Source organism: Canis aureus, chromosome 17 (genome assembly GCF_053574225.1).
Source record: "Canis aureus isolate CA01 chromosome 17, VMU_Caureus_v.1.0, whole genome shotgun sequence".
NCBI lineage: Eukaryota > Metazoa > Chordata > Mammalia > Carnivora > Canidae > Canis > Canis aureus.
Window position 1 is genome coordinate 28473531 of NC_135627.1, and position 19812 is coordinate 28493342.

Here is a 19812-nt window from a genome sequence, read left to right on the forward strand (position 1 = left end):
GGGAACATCTTGGTAGAGTCTGTTGTCTTTCAATAAGTATTAATACCACTGCCTTTCACTCTCAAGAGTGCTCCATCTTGGAGGAAAAATTATATAGTTGCCCTCTTGATATCTTGCCTTTTTCCCTCCCTCCTTCTATTATATCGGTAATACCTATTTCTGTATCAAAATACCATGTCAATATGACTATGTACCAAATTACTCTCCTAGCTCTTTTCTCCCTTCCAAACTCCAGACAGTTCCATTTCTGTTCTACGTATGTCTATATGAGAGTCTTTCTAGAACTTAGACTCAACAAATAATAAAGTTGTCCCTCTTTTTCAGACCAGTTTTTCTCTGGTATCATTATTTCTGTTAAAGAAAGCTAATGAAACCCAATATTGTAAAGTCAACTTGCCAATAGGATCATATGTCACTCCCCATAAATTCATTTGGATGAACATGTTCCAAACCCATTTACTTCCCACCCTCAATAGAAGCACCTTCAGCCCTAATCTCCTCTCTCTTGATATTACAAAATACTTACAGCTGCTCAAAAATTAGTAGTGATTCCAAAGGACCACTAAATTAATTAAAACTCCTTTAGACTGGCTTTCAAGATCTTAAATACTATAGCTTCGACCCAATTTGATGATCTTTTTCAGCTCCAATACCCTGGGACTTTATGATTCTACATACGCCTCCTTCTCAATAGTAATCAACCTCATATTCTAGTCTTCAGGTGAATTTGCCTACAAGACAGGGAATATTCCATTTCTGAGAATAATCTGTAATTCCTTACCTCTGTGACCTCATCTGTACTATTTCTTGAGACTGGAATGGCTGGCCTCCTACCTGTTTCTACTGTTTTAGCCTGTCTATTCTTTAAGGACCTATTCAAATTCACTTCTTCAGAAAGCCTTTCTTTCTTTCTCTTCCCAATAAGTAGTGTTGTTCCCTCCTCTCAATCTTCCACTACCACCATCAGAACTCTATATTATAATGGACACTGGAGTCTCCTCCTCCTTTCAGTCATAGCCACCACCAAATGCACTTACCAGGTTGCTTCCAGGCTGACTTTTCCAAACATGAGTCTCATCACAGCATTTCCTACCTACAAAGCTTTCAATGATATTATTTTGCATAGGATTCAACTCAAACTCCTCAATATTACAAACAATAATCTGGATATACCATCCAACTCTCCAAACTTAAGTTTGGCATTTCTGTTTCATACTTTACCCTTCAGCAACACTGAGCCTCATAACTATTTCCAAACAAGCTGTTGGGTTGTTACTGTCTCCTCCCCAAGTCCTTTTCTTTCCTATGTACCTGGATAGCTCTATCTACATTCAGCTCTGATGATGATTCCCCTGTGATACTGTATTTGGCCATGTAATTTTCTTTGCCTTCTCCTCTCCAGACAAAATTAAGTACTTTCTTCTCTTGGTATTAATGAATAGTGCCTGTATTATTTTGGTTATCACAAGGTACTTCATTTGCTTAGATATTGTTTTTTTCTACTAGACTGTGAATGCGCCTATGGGTGGAACCTACATAGTGGTTGAGAACATAGACACTAGAAACAGAATGTGGGGTCAAATTTTACCTCCTGCTACTCACTAGCTGATTTTATATATCAGCTATTACTACACACAATGCTGCATAACAAGCAACCACAAATTGTCAGTAGCATGCTTCAATATTTTTTTGTTTATGGTCTGAGTTTACTAGTAGTTCTGTTGGTTTAGGTCAGCTTGGCTGATCCTAGCTGGGATTGCTCATGCATCTGTGATCAGTGGTGGGTTGGCTACAGCTGGTAACTCTGAGATGACCTCAGCTGAGATAAGAAAAAGGTAACAGAAATAACTTATCTTTCAGCAGGCTTCTTTGGACATGTCCTCATGGTAGAAGCAGAGTTTCAAAAGAATTAAGAGGTATGCATGGCCTCTTGAGACCTGGACTGGGAATAAGCACAACACCATTTTTGTTCCAACTTATTGACCAAAACCAATAGAGCCCAAATTCTAAGAGTGGGAAAATAGACTCCAAATATAACAGGAGTTGCTGCAAAGTCATATTGTAAAGGGCATAGATACAGGGAAGCCACTAACTGGCTCACTTTTTCAATCTACCACATCCTGGGCAACTACAGTTTTTTTTGTTTTTTTAAGATTTTTTTTTTAATTTTTATTTATTACACACACACACACACACACACAGAGAGAGAGATCGAGAGAGAGAGAGAGAGAGAGAGAGAGAGAGGCAGAGGGAAAAGCAGGCTCCATGCAGGGAACCCGATGTGGGACTCAATCCCGGGTCCCCAGGATCATGCCCTGGGCTGAAGGCAGCAGTTGCTAAGCCACCAGGGCTGCCCAGCAACTACAGTTTTAATAATTAACACATTAAAAAAAGCATTTATAATATGCTATATCCTATTTCACATGCCGGGGATATAATAGTAAACAATACCAACAAAAATTCTTTCCTTAAAGAGCTTAAATTGCAGGGGCAGGTAATAAGTAAAAAAGAAAGTCAACTATATCACTTGTTAATAGTGATAAGGGTCAAGGAGTGAATTCATACAGAAAAGGGAAGGAGGAGATGGGAGTTGAAGTATAAAGGAAATTTTAGAGAGGGTGACTAGTGCAGGGAATCAGAAAGGGACATGAAAGGATGAGAATACAAACCATGGGGATGAGTTCCATGGGGAAGCACTTAGAGGGTTCTGCAGGAGAAATGATACAGGAGGCTATTGCCACAATACTTTGCTCTCCCACCACAGACCTCACATTCATCAGATCCAAAATGTGCCTGCAAATGTAGAGCAACTCCATCTTTTCCATTCCTCCCTTTGCCCATTTTCTTCCTCTCTTTTCTGTCCTCTTCATGGGGTGACATGCAACTTTGTGCCTGTTTCTGACACATACTCTCAATTGCTACCCCAGGGTCAGTGCCTTAATGGCCACTTGGTTTCTCAAAGGAACCAGCACCTTTGAAACATTTTTGAAAAGTATCTCTGAAATATAAGATATCAGAATGACTCAATTTCTCTGTATTATTTAAAGCAATGTTAGACATCCTACAAGCAATGGGATGTAATAGAAAGAAAATTTAAAGTTCAGCATGTTACTTGAGTTCAAATGGCATACTTACTACTTACCTTAGGAGAATGGCCAAACTGGCCTCTAGCTCCTTACCATCATCTTCAAGATGGGAACATAAATACTGATTGTGGCAAGGATTACATAAGACAGTGTGTGGCATCCCAGAACAGTGTCCAGCATACATGCTAGTCCCAAATCACAAAGGGTGACTTGGGGATGGAGAAGATTTTAGGTGTGAGCAAAGCTATAAAAAGACAGAATTTAAGTCAATTAATGCTAAGATGGAGTCAATTCTGTTGTAGATCACCGAGTCAGAGTTAAGCTGGACTGATGGGAAGCTTCAGACGGGAGCTCATCACAGTGCTTTTTGGATTTTGGACATTTTTCAACTCTGAAAAATCTGATCTCCCCACCCGTCTCCCAAATAATCCATAGTTTGTCCCTACCCTGGGGGGCTGGCAGACTGTAGCCCAACATTTGCGGAGTTGAGGTTATTACCGTCAGGTTTCCATGTGGTTAAGACTTTGAGATCATCCTCTACTTCACTGCTAGAGCCCCTACTTTCTCCCCATGGTCCTTCAGGTGTCAGTCTTCTCCTTTTTGGTGCCATCATTTCCCCTATCCTCAAATCCTCTAATTCTTTACCAGAAAATAAACATTTTACCAAAAACTAAAAAGTTCAATTCACAAAAACTCCAAACAACACTGTGAAATCATGTTAGTGGATAATAAGAATGTTGTATATATATTATGGGGGATTTAACCATGGGCCCTGAAATATAAACAACGTATTCTTTGGATAAGAGTAGAATGCAAGTTAAATAGGACAGAAACTGGGGATCCCTTGGTGGCTCAGCAGTTTAGCACTTGCCTTTGGCCCAGGTCACGATCCTGGAGTTCCGGGATGGAGTTCTGCGTCAGGCTCCCGACATGGAGCCTGCTTCTTCTCCCTCTGCCTGTGTCTCTGTGCCTCTCTCTCTATGTCTATCCTGAATAAATAAATAAATAAATCTTTAAAATAGGACAGAAACTTTGAATCTAATAGAGTTGAAAATGTCACATTACTGAGGCATTTTCCAGGGCACTGGCATCAATTTTATAATAGAAGAATATATACATTCCTTGAAATAGTATTCACCCTATCCCTAGAACTGTATACATCAGGCATTTTTCCATTTTGGGATTAATCTATAAAACTCATCCTTGGTTATTTTTTTTATTACCTCTGAGCCTAGAGCTACGCAAATTCATCCATTCACTATTTAAGATTCAACAAATCTATTGAGCAATGGCTCAATGAGTATATGCCAATAGTATACTAGACTCAAGCAAATCAATTGTAAACAAAACAGATAAGGTCCTTTATTTCTTAGAGCTTATATTTATGAGTATATATATCACAGAGTAGGAAAAGATAGGGGAGAAGTTTTCTTATAAAATAAGCAAGTTAACATACATATGACAACATAAGATACAATAATTTCTATGAAAACATAAAATAGTGTAGAGAGAGAGCATGATTTAGTGGGGAAAGGGTTGATATTAATAGTTAACATTTATTGAGTGCTTAGTCGGTGATAGGCACTATATGTGTGGATCCATACTTATCTGGCACTTACAATACCCTATGAATAAGTATTATTGATCTTATTCCTATTTAACAAACTAGGGGTCTGAGTGTAACACAACAAAGTTAGTTAAAGTCTGCTTTGCTGGTAGGTGGCAGGACTGGAAGTTGCTCCCAAGATGTCTGTTTCCAGAGCCTTGTTATCTCCCTGCCTATTGAACATAAATTTAACCCAATATGATTGCCATGGAAAAACTGAAGTCAAATGGAAATATCTTAATAACCATGAGGAAGACATTTCTAAATCTACCACTTTCTAACAACAAAAAAGTTAATCAGCAATGTTAAGTTCACACATTTTTTTCTCTAATCATTTTAGAGTAGCAACATAATTTAGAGTAGTTTTTATGAGTGATATACACATAATGGGATAAGTAAATCTAAATTATTTTAAAAATAAAGTATTAGTACACATCAGTGTAATAATTACTAATAGTCTATTGACCTAATGATAACAGGAAAACAATGTACCACTCTGAACGACAACGAACTTCACTTATTACATGTTGCATTAGTATCTGTTTTCATTTAGCTTTCATTTTCCTGTTTTGAAAAGGGTCATTTTCGTTATGAATAAAAAACTTTGAGATTTTGAACTATTGCTTACCTATCCTCTCAAAATGCTTTTATAGGCTTGAACATGGACACACAAGATTTGGATAAATACTTGCTTCAAACATTGCATGAAACCGTCTAATTTGTATCTGTACTTTGAGCTCCTCTGATGACTACGGACACACCACTTGGGAGCAGATTCAGGGGTATGGTACTTTATTGCCAACAATTCAATGACTAGTACATAAATTTCATTAGAATGAGTATTTAAAATTATTACAATTATACATGTGGATTATCCCACTTTATGAGCTATCCTTACACAACTGTTTCATTCTTAGATATTCTTACACAAAATTATCACAATTTGATCCCTGAGCCAAACTCTAAGAAATCTTACATATTTATATGACAGCTTTACTAGTTGATTTGTTTTTTAAAAAAGTGTGATGGCATGAAAATGGATGAGGATTCAGGTATCTATACTTTGGACTTCCACCAGAGTGAATGTGTATATCAAGTTTAAGCCTCTAGTGAACATTCTTATGTACATCGGCGAGAACATGCATTAGAAGGAGACTAAGATTTTTTGAAACCTAAGGTTTGAGAACACTAAGTCAAAAAAATTATTCTGGGTTGTCAACAAGTCCAGATTCTGATACATGTTGATAGCGACCTGCCTGTCCCATAAATATAGTAAATGGATGTGTGACTTCAGACCCACAGGCACGCACTGATAGTCCAGCCTGACGTGGATATAGGCAACCCTTTATGTCTGTTCTGACTTTGGCTTTTGCAGCTGCTGTTTTCTCAGTGTTGTCTCCGGGGCAGTTTCCTGTTGCCATAGCTGATGGCCTGCCCACGCCTGCCTGGGCCTTTCAAGTGTCAACACTCCCAGGCCGGCTGCAGTGGTCAAATGCTTGTTAATGAGATATAGCAGCTGGGTAGGGGTAAACCACTGAGTCGGATAAAGGAATTGCGCTGGTGCAGGAAGCGATGCCTTTTGAATCTTTTCAGCAGGGTGAAAGCTTTCAAATCAAAGAGGGTATGTTGTATTCATTAATAAACCCAAGTTCCCATGCAGTCACATTCAAGCTGGCAGTTTAACTTTGCTTCAGACAGGTGAATTTCCCCCCCGATTTTACCCTGAAAGACAATGAACGAGAAAACAAGACTTTAGCTTGGAACAAAGCTCTACTTCCTCATCTGTGGGGCTGACCAGACTGCTAAACCAAGCAGGGGTTGCTGCATTCTTTTTCAATTTATCCTTTTGTCCGTGTATTTGTGTATGCGTGTGTGTGTGTGTGTGTGTGTGTGCTTGCGCACACACACACGCACGCGTGCATGTTTCAAAGCTCATAGCAACCGCTCCTGCTCCCTTCTCCAGAGTCTTTTGGCCAGAGCACTTCTTTTCTTCCCTGGTCTTTCAAAACCTGACTTTCAGAAACAGAATTAACAACTTAACAATCACATGTGAGGAAAGGAAATACAGAGATGTGGACGGGGGCCGGTATTGTCTCTGTCTTGGAGGGAACAGAGCTGCGCACCTGCAACCCCCTGCCCCATCCCGACCTGGAGAGGAGGCCACTTCTCCAGGGAGTGTGTGGAAGCTGGCAGCATCACCAGCCGGCTCCAACAGCTGGGAGAAGCCAGAAGGGAGGAGCGGGGGAGGATATAGAAAAGTCTCTAACTGGCAGGAAGTCCTGAAGATAGTGTTGAGGGAAGTATTATTATGTTTAAGTGCTAGAAAGTTGCACTCAGAGAATGAAAATAGCCACAGTAAATAGCATCAGAGATGGATTATCTATTTTGGGGTCATTTGAGAGAATTCAGAATGAATGACAATTTTAGAAGCAGGGTTATGTAATGTGGACCAACTGAGAGAGATATTCTTGCCTCTCACTGTCTGCATTTTTTCAACGATCTTATTTACCTAATAATTCACCAGGGCTAACTAAGCACTACAAAGCAAAGGCAGTACCTATGTTTTATCCTAAAGACATTTTTAACTGCAAAGAAGACTATCCAGGAAAACAGATGGGAGAGATGCATTCTTCAAAGTACTTCAGTTTCTAGAATATTCACAAATTGACTTATTTTAGATTTCTAGTCTTTTGAGAAGACCTTTAAGCCATAGGAAAAGAGAAATGAAAATCCCATTTGTTAGATCTTTATAAGAATGTGTCAAGCATCAAGCTAGGTAGACACTTTAAAAAAAATTGTGTATAGAAAAATGCACATACAAAGGGGAAGCGTAGTAAAATTCTGTGAAAACTCAACAATTCATATTTACTTAAAAGACACTCTTCAGTGGCTGTTTTTTTTTTATTTTTTAAATTTATTTATGATAGAGAGAGAGAGAGAGAGAGAGAGAGAGCAGAGACATAGGCAGAGGGAGAAGCAGGCTCCATGCACTGGGAGCCCGACGTGGGATTCGATCCCGGGTCTCCAGGATTACGCCCTGGGCCAATGGCAGGTGCTAAACCGCTGTGCCACCCAGGGATCCCAGTGGCTGTTTTTTTAAGACCTCATCTCCTCTGCTTGTACCCCAAGTTTTGAACACCTCCAAGGGGCTGCTGAGTCTTGTCCTTCTGGCAACAATAACAACAATAACTATTTTTTTTCCACAAAATCACTCTATTTTTTTCCCTTCAATAGCACTGGATCTGTCACCTCCAGGATCTGACTCATTTGGAGCCACTGCCTCTACCCTGGCACCCAAGCTATCTTCTTAATAGCATCCAGTTCAACCCCCTAAGATGGTAAACCATGTATCCACCGGTAGTCTATAGCACTCCCTCCAGGCGAGGGGTGGAACAGAGACACACAAGTCCTGTAAACAGCTCAGACTTGCACTCTTGCCTATATTCCTTGGCTTTTGACTTCATGGATGTTAGTAGTTCCTTAAAGAAGCAAAACACTAAACAGCACAAAATCACTACAGTTACTATGTAAAACAAAGCAGAAACTGCATTCCCCAGAGCACACGTGCACTTAATGTAAGTTTGGCATTTGATACACTACTGCATTTTGTTCTGTGCCTTTCTGCCTCCCCCAATCAGCTCCAATTTACACCATATTCCCTCATTTCTTTTACTTTCTACTTCTTCTTTTTTTTCCCCTTTGGCTAAGAAGGTTTTGACTTAAAACTGAAAATATTCTAAGTGACAAGTAAGTAGCCCCTTCTCAAATAAAACCTGCAATAACGTGCCTGGATTACATTCAGGAATGCTGGAGGGGATCCCAAAAACCAGCACTTGAATAGTCAATTTGACAGAATCCTAGGACACCATTGAAAGGGCTCCTGTTACCTAACTGACTTAGAGCTAATCAGTGTAATCCTCATGACAATACCTTGTCTGACTCCAGGAACCTGCTGCCATACCCCCTGGGAAGGGGTGGGGGGAGTTGGAGGGAGCCACTGGGGGTGTCCCAAGCCTCTGTCTCTGCCACACAGTAAGAGGACATGAGCTTCTTTTCCCCCTGGCTCTGCTTTTCAACTTGAGGACAAAGACGTTTCATAGAGTGAGATAACTTAGATATATTAAGGTGAGTAACCTCAACATGGGGACACGAAGAGAGAAAACCACAGAAAGCCATCAATAGCTCATGTCCAAATCCCAGGAAACAGAGTAGCAGTGAGAATAAGTTTCTTGGCAGAAAAACCAGATCAGTCCAGAAAGAAGTTTTGGGAAAATGTTTGAACCAGTCTCGACAGCATGAAAATGTTTCTAAATAAGCTCTATGACTAGTTTTCTCCTGGACAATGTAAAGACCAAATGAGGGGAGGCTGGAGGGATGGATAAGCCTTATAAGAGTAACAAACTTTTACTCTGGCTATTTAGCCCATTTCTGAGAATTTGTCTCAAGACTCTTTGAAGAAGAATGCAAGAATAGACACTCAATAGCACTGGATCTGTCACCTCCAGGATCTGGGTTGAATTGGTAGGTAAGCATAATATCGGTCCTAGTATGGACAGCAGTGCATTTTGTTCAATGTCCCTCCCACTCAAAAAAAAGTTCCTAATATCTGTTATTGACACTTCTTAAAAAGAACACATCTGTTGTGAGATTCTTGTTTGAAACTGTTTAATCAGAATAAAAGACACATACATTTACACTGAGACCTTACTTTGTTTCTGCCCATGAGAAGGAGGGTGGATATAGAATACCACTATCATTTATATTTATATCCTGCCAGCACAACTTAACACAAACAAAGGATACCAAAGGGAAGGAGAGGAAAAGAAGTTGAGAATTAGAAAGTATATTCTATGACTTCAAACATAATTTTGAGATTAATAATCTTCAATGGCTTGAATAGCAAGATGGTCCTGTTGACTATCAGCATAGGCTATGGTTAGATTACTATTTCTTATCTCTTGTTCAAAGCTCTACTTCAAAGGACTACTATCAATTGTTCAAGTAGACAGCAAAAACTCGCAATGCCTTAGAGCACTCAAGAGTGAGGCGACTATGAAAGAATTCTTTCTTGGGTTGGAGGTAAGCTTGTTGCATGTTTAAGAGAAAAATGGCTGGTAATCTAGTCATGGTGCCAAAGTACTGATGAGTGAATAGGCACAGAAGTCGTCCCTGGAAAACTAAAGAACTTAATTAGAAGTTACAATAATAGAGTGTTTGGATGAAACAATTTAATTCAGTGCTGGAAAAAGTTAGACATTGTATCCCAGCAAACCATTCAATTTACTCCAGTAATTGTCTTAATGATTCATTCATTCAACAAATATTTATTGAGCAACTTTTAGCTGCCACACTCTGTTAAGGTGCTGGCAAAATTGCACAGAACAAAATAGGTGAGAATCTTGCCATCATAGAGCTTTTGTCCTAGAAATTACTAGCATTTTGCTACACAATCACTACAGCCATGTGGAGACTGCAAAGATGGGCCTTAATCATCTTGGCCATTTTTCTCTAAAAACTGACATTTAATACATAATGCTGAAGCCTTCTGATTAATCCAATCCATGGAGAAAAGATCCCTTTTATGAGACATAATACTATTAATCACAGTTTAATTTGACAGTGCGGTGGGGCGGGGGAGAAGATGGAATTTTAAAATGTGGACTTCAGAAAATATTACAGAGAAGGGAGTCATTTTGAGTAAAGGGGGTTGGCCTTCCTGGAGGCACTCTATTTTTTTTCCACAAAATCACTCTATTTTTTTCCCTTCAAAATAATTGCTGAAGGGAAATTATTTTCTAGAATCCCCTAAGGTACTTCCTTCAGGACCAAGTGGTTACAGTTTACCCAACTCAAGGCAAAGGAGAACAGAATCAAGAATATTCACTGATTGTAGGGAATTTATAATGAGGACCAAGCCTAAGGATACAAGAGAAGCCTATGTGTTACAAAGGAAAGAAAGGATCTGAAATTTAACTGTTTATTAAATACTGCTTCTGCTAAGTATTGTTTTGTGCATAGAAACAGACCAAGTTTGTTGGGGAGACAGGTATTATCTAGTGATGATAAAACTTGAAGTCAAAAAGTAGAAAGGTAGTATCCTTTAAAAATATGTGTATATAAACCCTGCCTTGTTACATTTTATATAAGCGTTGGAACAATAATAAAATAATCATTGGGACAAATTCTTATCTTTAAAGATAAGGATTAAAGGATTAAACACAGTATACTGTATTTTCAAGTGCAAGGACAACAAGGAAGTTCTTTGTAGAAAATGACCATCTGTTTGAAGCACTTTCTTTCATTTCTCCACCTTTGCCTTGTATTAGACTCTTCCTTCAGCAGTGCCCTAAAAGGTATATGATACTTTTGTTTTCCAGCACATTCTCTTGGGGCACCTAGTAACTTTTGCTCAGGATTCTAGAGAGGTTATAGCTGATTTGGATACATAAAACATTGCTTTTACAGGTCACTGTCTATGTAACTGTTCTATATCCTCTTTATCTCCATACAGCGCACTCAAAACAAAAACAAAAACCAAAACCAACAATCTCCCTCAAAACACAAAACAAAACAAAAAACTCTAGTGAAGTCACTGCAGGCTAATCCCAAGGGAGGACGTTAACACTTTGATTTTTATCTCAGGGAATCTGCAGTACGATATTCAGTTTCAGCCATCTTATTTTAAAATAAAAATTTATGAATATTACAAGTTGTAACATAAAAAGGCTCTCCCTTATATTTCTAAAATCATTTGACATGTATAATATAGACACATCTATTCTAAATTATTTTTTACCTTCTGCTCTGGTTCAGTGAGTCTCACTGATGGCACGCATTAAAACTTGTGTTCCCAAAGTGATGCCACTTCTTTTTTCCTTCAAATTGGTCAGGATAGCAAAGGAAAACTGGACATTTTCTTTATACACTAGAAATAGCCTAATAACTAATAATTCACAAAAAAATTTCTTTTGGAAATTATGAAGAAATATGTTTTTGCTGAATAGTCAAAGATCTGTGTTAGAAGTAGCTAGTCTCTCTGTGTGATGTCTCAGGGGTTAGAGAGGCGTAGTGGGTGGAGCAGCATCATTTTCAGTGCTCTTGAGAATAAGGAAACACAAAGGCTAGGTCCAGCTGATTGAAATGTGGCTGATGTAACCCTCTGTCTCCCCAGTAGACTGAGCCACAAGCTATATAAACCATAAGGATGATTAATGTGTTCAGATTAGTCATGCCAAAATATGGTGTAGCAGTCACCTACAGACCTCCAACTAAACTCCATATTGCCTCCACTCTCCCAGAGCCTAATGGATTCTTGGAAGGTGTATTGAATACAGGTGTCTCTCATCCAGGAAAACAAATTAACAAAATTCCAAACTCAAAAAAAAGTTCCTACGAAATAATTCAAACTGCAGTAGGATTTTCCTTGAGAGTTACCCTTAAGGTTTAGGCTGCTTTATGCATGTAAACATTGTTTGATTTGCAAAAACTTGAATTGAATTCAATGTTTCTGTGATATATTTATTGTGTAAAACAGTACATGAATTTAAATCTCAACTTTTATGGAATGATAAGCACAGAGGAATTGATGGAAGAATAATCAAGGTTCAAAAATCCATCTTAAAAAAAAAAAATCCATCTTACACAAAACCATGGATAGCAAAGGATAAGGAATCTGACCACAGCAGCCACAAATGTGGAGACTGAACCCAACCATGATCACATCTTAAACTTCTAAAATACAGAATGTTTTAGCCTCTACAACTTTTTAATCTATTTAATGTTGACTATATTGTATGAATCATTCAACAATCACAACTCAAGTTTGACCTTTCACTTTCTTATCTAGAGAAAATTGCATTTTCAAGTATCTAAGAATATTTAAAGTATTCAAAGTATTTCAAGAGAACTTTTGGCACATGTCACCCAAGCTCAATAGCTAACAGTTGCTGCCACCTATAGGCTCAATTTCAAGAGAAGGAGCTGGGACTTGAGCAGAGGCTTACATAGTTCGACAAAGCAAGTTCTTTTTCCTTTTCATGGAAAGACACAGTTGGTACCCATAGACTGTTGATCAAGTGCCCTGAGAAAAATAGATTTAGGTATGACAAATTTTATTAGCTCCATCAACCACAATCTCTTTAAACCACCTTGAGGGTAGGGGGTGCAGAACTTTAAAGTAGCAGCCCCTCTGCTCACAAACAAACAAATGAAACAAAATGAAATCAAGTTACCCAGGTCTTTAGTCACATCTAATTGTAATTGTCATGGCTATACAGTCATGTGAAAATAAGTGACAAGGAGAGATTTTCCTTTATGTCAGTTAGCATGTTATCACATGTGAGAGTTTGAATTGTTTTGGATAGATTCTCTCCCCTCTGGAGATTTTGTGAACTCTTCTCCATGACACTATACATCTATATATCTCTACCTATATCTATAGATATGTGTGTGTATATGACTATATAGATTATATATATTATTATATTTCAAAATTATCTTCTAATCTTTAAAATGACATGTGAAGGTAGCCATTATTGTCTCCATTTTACTGATTTAAAAAAATCCTAAAGATAGGGTACTTGGGTGACTCAGTTGGTTAAGCCTCCAACTCTTGATTTCAGCTCAGGTCATGATCTAGGGTCATTAGATTAAGCCCCATGTCAGGCTCCACACTCAGCACAGAGCTGGCTTGGTATTGTCTCTCTCTCCTTCTGCCCCTTCCCCTGTTCATGCATGCTTTCTCTCAAGTAAATACATAAATCTTTAAAAAAATCTTTAAAAAATACTAAGGCTAAGAGAGAAGGAAAAAACTGTATTCATAAAACAAATTCAGGGCACCTAGGTGGCTTAGTCGATTAACTAACCAACTCTTGATTTCAGCTCAGGTCATGATCTCAGGGTCATGAGATAAAGCCCCACCTGGGGCTATGCACTCAGCAGAGAGTCTGCTTGAGATTCTCTCTCCCCTCCTGCTCTCTCTCTTTAAAATAAATAAATTAAAAAAAAAAAAAAAGTTAAATCTCAGCTGCAGGACTTTTTTTTCCATCAGTAAATTGGAGATAGTAAAGACTACCTTCAAATATCATTTTAAAGATTAGAAGACATTTATATATATATTTATATATCCATACACATAAATGTATATATTTATTCTCTGAATATATTCTCAATGAATAGCAAGCATACAACAGCTTATAAAAATGTTAGTTCTGTTACACCAATTTTATGATATCTTCAAGTCATTTCATAATTGGACTTTTGCTTCTTTATTTGTAACGTGATACTTTAAGTATTTTCCAGATTCCTCCTGGGTTAAATGTTCTAACATAAGGCTTTTGAGTCTGACATCCTCTCTACTCATACCAGCTGGACCCATTTCTGTATTTGGGGTACACTTATGCTTGATAAATGGTTGAGAATCAATGCCCTCCAGGACACTCAGAGACCAGAAGAGGAGGAAAGCCTTCATGGCTGATGTTCATTTCACTATTCCTAATACAATTGTCTCCTTGTTATGAGATAATTGCATGCCCCCAAAATTCACATATTGAAGTCCTGATCCCTAGTATCTCAAAAGTAACTGTGGAGATAGGGCTTTTGAAGAGTTGATCAAGTTAAAATGAAGCCATTCATTAGGGTGGGCCCTAATCCACTCTGACTGATGTCCATATAAGAGGAAATTCAGACACATACACAGACATGGGGGAATGCACCCATAGAGGAAAGACCATATGTGAATATGGTGAGAAGGGCCCAGATAAAGGCAACATTTGCAAGCCAAGAAAGGAGGTCTCAAACAAACAAACTAATCCTACCAACACCTTGATCTTGGACTCAACCTCCAGAACTCAAGAAAAAAAAAAATTCCATTGTTTAAGCCCTTCAGTCTGTGGTATTTTGTATGGTGGCCCTAGCAAGTCCATATACCTCTTGACCTAACTCTGACTTTGAGCAAATTACTCATGTTCTCAGATTTCTTATACTTAAAATACAGATAATATTTTGAAAGTTTTAAGATTAAAAGTGATGATGTATATAAATGGCCTCCTATGTTGCTAACACAAATAGTTGCTCAAACATTAATTTTTCCCCTTCCTGAATTCCCCCTCTACTGTCAAGTGAACTTGAATAATCTTTGGAATGTAATTTCACATTTGTTTTTTGTTCTTCCGGTAGTCACTTGGTCTATGTGTACATAGCTTGATAAAATATTTTAAAATAAATATTGATAAAATATCATTTGTGAATATATATTAAATGTAACTAGTTATATTTAACAGTATATCTTGTGGGAAGAAATATATATGAAATCAAAACTACTCTAAGCAATCCAGACTGTATAGATAGCATATCTGGGTGAATTCTTCATATGGATTTCACCACCCAGACAAACACTTCAAAGTCTAAATAAATGTTCGTTCAAATCTTACCTTGGGCATACATGTTTGCTGAGCTCCTAAAAGCCTAATATGTGATCAAGATCATCTTAAGATGTCTTTTTTTCTCACCTTCTAGCAAAGGCTCAAAAATGTTGGAGCTTGCTTCTCACGTATCTACCATCTTCTCTCCTCCCACAATCCACCTTCAATTATATCCCAGGCCCTGTTTTGTTATGTTAGTGTAGGGTTAATTCAGTATCTTCCTAATATGTTTTTAAATTTTTACTTCTCCAGGGCAGCCCTGGTGGCTTGGCGGTTTAGCGCCACCTTCGGCCCAGGGCGTGAACCTGGAGACCTGGGATCAAGTCCCACGTCCGGCTCCCTGCATGAAGCCTGCTTCTCCCTCTGCCTCTGTCTCTGCCTCTCTCTGTGTTTCTCATAAATAAATAAATTAATAAATCTGTGTTTCTCATGAATAAATAAATAAATCTTTTTAAAAAATTTACTTCTCCAGATTTTGTGAATTAGTAAAGGTTAAGGATAATCAAAACAAAATCAATACCCATACTTGTAAAACTATACTAATTCAAGGAGGCAAAGCTTTCAATAAGAACACCCTTACCTTTTTGATTCTTTTGGGTCAATTCCATAATGTTTTTATTTCTCTTTCCTCCCTCTCCCTCAAAATTCAAAACCCAAGGCAGATTCTTCCCAGAAGTCCATGAAGAAAGAAAAATAATGAAAACAAATGTTAAGTTAAACTTTTTGCAAACTTTGGAAAATGAGCTGTTCTGGTTCATTTCAAATTTTTTGGCAAAGATCCAGAATCAAATAAGAACCAAGATCACATATCCACAGTGAAGAGTAAAGAGGGTACCTGGTGGAGAGCTGACCAATTTCCATTTAATTAGAGAGCTAGCTTTAGTAATCAAGCAAAATCAGAAGCTTTCCTCATATAGGACCTCAAGGAATTGTGACTATTCCAGCCACACCATCTAAAATAGTAAAGTAATATAGTAAACTTTTCAAATTAACAAATGCTAGAATAAACATAACAAGATTTGAAAAATCTTAACTTTAGTATAAATGGTAAATACATAACTAAGAAAAATAACTTGAAATAAAGAGACAAAACTTCATCTGGGTCTTTAGCTACAAGTAGCATGAACTATGACTTTTTCTCAAGTATTTGAGAAAGAGCAGTAGTACAAAAGAGACGATTCAAAGAATAGAACATTTATTAAAATTCCTATTAGTATCTTTGGTAGACAATATTGGTTAGTTGACTCAATCCCATTTGCAATTCCTTCTTTTAAAAACCTTCCAATGATTGGTCTATGGTAGCCATGTGGCGCAATTCTAGATAGTGACCTATAAAAAGAAATCACTTTAGTAGAGTTTTTGTCTCTTGGTTCTTCTCCTGCCCATTTAGCCTTAAGGAGCATTTTAAAAAATAATTATCTATAAAGAAAAGCTATAGATTCGGTTCAGTCTTTTGTCTTTATCTTTTCTTGTTTAGAACCTGAAAATATGTCTAAAAGAGAAGTTCTCTTAATGACCATTTAGAGATAAGCATGAGGAAAGAGGTCCACATGTTAAACATGGCAGAGCCCAAAATGGAAAGATCCTCTTTTTTTCTTTTTTTTTATTTACTTATGATAGTCACAGAGAGAGAGAGAGAGAGAGGCAGAGACACAGGCAGAGGGAGAAGCAGGCTCCATGCACCAGGAGCCCGACGTGGAACTCGATCCCGGGTCCCCAGGATCACGACCTGGGCCAAAGGCAGGCGCCAAACTGCTGCACCACCCAGGGTTCCCAGAAAGATCCTCTTTACTAGACCAAATTCAGTCTGCCTAGCCCCAGATTCTTGCCTCAAGGCACAAATAAAGCTCCTTGTTTATTAAGCTACTATAGGTGGATTTTCTATTGCTCATGATCAAATGCACTTATAACTGATACAATATCCTCAAAGAGATTCATAAAGAAATTCATCCACAAAACAAGTTGCTGTGAAAAGGGAAGAACCAGATAACTCGAAAGAATTCTTGTGATTGCAACATAAGACTGGCAAATTTTTAAAAATAGGAGAGGACAGAGGTAAAATAACTTTCTCTGATTACAAAACAAAAAAATAGAAATATAAATATAACAGTTCATAGAAATGGCAGATAAATCCAGTGGGCATGAAACCTGGCCTTATAAAATCTCCAGAGGGAAAAGGGAAAACAAATGAGAGGATAAAATTTTTAAAAATTGAGAGAAATTAATTTTCCCCTAAACTGAAATACAGTAAAAGTGCCAAAATGAAAGAAACCACTCCAAGTGTCAAAATGAATGGGAAAAATACTATGTCTTAGCACTTTATAGATAAGTTTCAGAATTCTAATATTGAATGGATCTAAAACTTCCAGATAGTAAAGTTTTTTTAACTATGAAGAAATTGTCATCAGACTGTCATCATCAAAAGATGCTCTTAGATAACTTAGCAATATATTTAAGGTTTTATAGGCAAATTATTTTCAATGAAAAGTATATATTATCTTCTTAGATATATTAATTTTTTATTTAATATCAAGATATACACAAAATCTTAATTTTTAAATTTATATATATGTATAGATATAAAATACATAAAGTACTCCCATGAGGGAAATATTGACAAAGTAATATTAAAAAAGGGTAAAAGACAAATATTTATTTCCTTATCTATATAAATATGAAAATAATATCTACTCCAGGGTTTGAAAATCTTTATAAAATGAAACATAAAATGAAGCAATTAATATCATTTTATTGTCATCTAATATTTAGGAAATCCGTGTGAGGAGTAATCAAACAAACATGGATCATATAAAGATGCAAAAAAAAAAATGGACTAGTCCAAAATTTCATCTTTCTACTAGATGTGTTGTTGTCTGATGAGCAGAAAGAGAAAGTGAGGAAAATAAAAATTGCCAATATAGACAGAAGATTTTCTCTTCCAAATAAGTTTAAGCCAGTGCAGGAAATAGTCTGTCTTAAGTAACTTTCACTAATATCAATTCTTTATTCCATCAAGACTATGTCACTATTATATGTTTAAAATATAATAAAGTAATGCCAGAATATAAAAATCATATTCACTAAACATTTTGTAGTGCAATATAAATTTGTTTTAGATGGTTGCCAAAGAAAATTATTTTAAGATTTGTCATTGGTTTCAACTCTAAAGCTAACAATTTATAAAGTCAATTGTGTATTTATTTAAAATGTTGGACATGATTATACATTACCTTGGAAATTCCTCACAATTCATGAGTTTGGTGCCTATGCAGCTTAAATTGATTATCAGATGTCATTAAAAATGTGATGGATGGATGTCTAAATGAGGTGCAGCCAGCCACTGTGAGGCAGCCACTAGCTGAACTATACCCTAAAGTATTTTGCCTATCTTGATTTCAAGAATTTTGTACAGAAAATAATCCAACATGAAAATGGTCTTTGATCTAAATCAACAATAAAGGGGAAAAAAGCATCAATGTATTACTGATATTTTAACATTTAATTTATATCTTAGGATTCATCTATGAACCCTACTGTTCTTTAATTAGAACAGAAATTAGACTTAGAAATTGATGTGCACAGAAATGCATTTTGTTGTTGGGGTTTTTTAGTGAGCTCTATGCCCAATGTGGGGCTGAACTCATAATCCCAAGATCAAGATTGCATGCTTTACCAACTGAGCCATCCAGGTGCCCCCAGAAATGTTTTTTGTAAAGGGGAGTATTGTTCTCCCAAGGTTTTGCTTCCTTATAAAACTTTATTCTCTGGAATTACTGAGTAAGCTCTAATTTGTTTTTAAAGATTTTATTTATTTATTCATGAGACAGAGAGAGGCAGAGACATAGGCAGAGGGAGAAACACGCTCCCTGCGGGAGCTTGATGTGAAGAGCTGAAGCACCCCAGGATCACACCCTGAGCTGAAGGCAGAGGCTCAACCACTGAGCCACCCAGGCATCCCCAATAAGCTCTTATTTTAAAGGGCAAACAGACTGTTTCTATAGAGGTAGAGCCTTATATTCTGTGTTAAAAAGCTCCCCTGCCCCATTCTTTTTTTGAGATGTAGACCTTTGGATTATTCAATGCAAAAATCAAGATCTCTTCTGGAATTGCAAAATTTTAAAAGATGGAGGAACTCAGCCATGAAGGCAACTGTCTTCTTGTGACTGGAAAGTGGCCTTAGGGGGCCTGAAATCCAGGTGAAGGGGTTCTATAAGGGAAGTGAGCAAGGCCATGAACAGGCTGGGTGGAGGTGAGGGTGCAGAAGCACATTTGGGGAGAAATCGACAGATGGAGAGTTGGCTGGGGTAGGGAAGACTAACTTTGTTTCATCATTTTTTTTTTTTTTAAGGTCCATACATGTCACCATTGCTGGAGGCTGCATCCTGGATACAGACAGCCCCAGGGCAGAGGAGAGAAAAATGGAGCAGGGCTGAAGGGGAGAGCATAATCATCATCTTCCAAAGTTCCATCAAGTTAGTTGCTGTGTAACACTCAGTTTGAAGAAAATAAAGACTCAGATTAAAACTTGTCACCAAAATAAGTTTCTGTTTCAATGTTCAATTGACTAATGTGGACAGCAATTTATTTCCTAAGATATTATATTCCATAATTCAAATAAAATAATAATAACTTTAAAATAAATAAGCATAGTGTTGTGCTGTGTAGGCTGGTTTGGTAGGATACACAAAACAAACCCCTG

General features: G+C 37.4%; 1 long non-coding RNA gene across 4 annotated transcripts in view; it reads right to left on the minus strand.

Moving 5' to 3' along the window:
- Nucleotides 1-3799: 3799 nt before the first annotated feature.
- The window catches only part of LOC144287495 (uncharacterized), an 85087-nt gene continuing 69074 nt past the window's right edge, over nt 3800-19812 (minus strand). For 3 of the 4 annotated variants that reach the window (XR_013355281.1, XR_013355284.1, XR_013355282.1), the window contains one exon: nt 3800-4075. This is a non-coding gene — a long non-coding RNA (uncharacterized LOC144287495). Of the gene's footprint in view, nt 4076-15693; nt 15779-19812 lie in introns of all 4 variants that reach the window. The other variant, XR_013355283.1, reaches the window with a different exon arrangement.